A 1,283-nucleotide genomic window follows, 5' to 3' on the forward strand; every position below is an offset into this window, starting at 1 on the left:
TGACCAATTAAGGAGATGGGTAGCATCTTTAACTATTAAACTTTTAAAGCTAACATACTTAGACACTTCCGACCTGGAATAGATTATTCATCTCTGATGCTATGTTGCATCACTATAAATCGGAATCTGAAAAGTTGTGGGCATTATTATCCCAGCTGATGCATCCCTGTAAACCACAACACCCAAACACAAAGGCAGGTGCTCTAGGACAAAACCTGAAAGAAAACAGGTTAAAATAATAACACATATTGCAAATGTGATAGTTCATTTCTAATGGATTCCAGTATTCCAGATGAAAAAAGGTTTTTTTAAATCTCTCATTACTGAAGTTTCACAATTCAGATAAAGATTTCTCAAATCACAAACTAGGTTTGAAATATTATGCAATTGGCATAGAATAATCTACTCCAGATTTGAAGTGTTCATGTATGTTTGTATCAGGTGATTTTTTTAACACTTGTATGTTAAATCTAATTTCCATGATTAGTTACTTATTCACAGGGCTGCACAGTGGTGTAGTTGGTAGAGCTGTTGCCTTGCAGCAAGAAGGTAAGAAGGTTCTGGGCTCGATTCCCGGCCCTGGTCCTTCTGCATGGAGTTTGCATGTTCTCCCTGTGCATATGTGGGTTCTCTCTGGGTACCCCAGTTTCCTCCAACAGTCCAAAAACATGACTGTCAGGTTAACTGGCCTCTCCAAATTGTGAGTGTCTGTGTATGGTTGTGTGTCTCCTTGTTGACTGGCAACCTGTCCAGGGTGTACCTTGTCTCTTGCCCAGAATGTCAGCTGGAGATAGGCACCAGCACCCCTCCCAACGCCACCAAGGGACAAGGGTGTAAACAAAATGGATGGATGGAGTTACTTATTTACACTCATATGTTAAGTATAATTTAAATGCTTTTTATTATTTGCCTAATTTAACTTGATTGTACATAATTACAAAAAGGTGACATGAAAAATAATTAAATTCAAAGCTTTATTTATGATTTATTTTGGAGAGAGGAAGTCTTATTTTTCAGAATGCTTAACAGGATCTAGTTTTGTCTTTTGCCACTACCTAGCCTTCTGTTGATTTCGGTTGCTTGGTTACGAACAGCCGTTGCCGTTGTTCAGCAAGTGTACTGTTCTAATAAAAAATCTGACCAGAAAATGTTCATCAAATACATCTGAGCCTCCGTTATAATAGACATTTCCCGAATCAGAAGCTACAATCGGAAGCCAACTTCAGCTTCGATCCAGACAGTCAGGAACGCCGCCACAGCTAGAGGACCGGACTGACGTTTCC

At 39.3% G+C, this 1,283-nt stretch overlaps 1 long non-coding RNA gene across 1 annotated transcript in view; it reads left to right on the forward strand.

Annotated features, from left to right (window-relative positions):
• LOC106938343 (uncharacterized) overlaps positions 1–796 on the forward strand; it is a 25,991-nt gene extending 25,195 nt beyond the window's left edge. The window contains exons 3-4 of the long non-coding RNA XR_001422602.1: positions 223–229; positions 785–796. This is a non-coding gene — a long non-coding RNA (uncharacterized LOC106938343). The remainder of the gene's footprint in view (positions 1–222; positions 230–784) is intronic.
• The last annotated feature ends 487 nt before the right edge of the window (positions 797–1,283 follow it).

This window comes from Poecilia latipinna, unplaced genomic scaffold (genome assembly GCF_001443285.1).
Source record: "Poecilia latipinna isolate Pla-1442-1.1 unplaced genomic scaffold, P_latipinna-1.0 Scaffold2571, whole genome shotgun sequence".
Classification (NCBI taxonomy): Eukaryota; Metazoa; Chordata; class Actinopteri; order Cyprinodontiformes; family Poeciliidae; genus Poecilia; species Poecilia latipinna.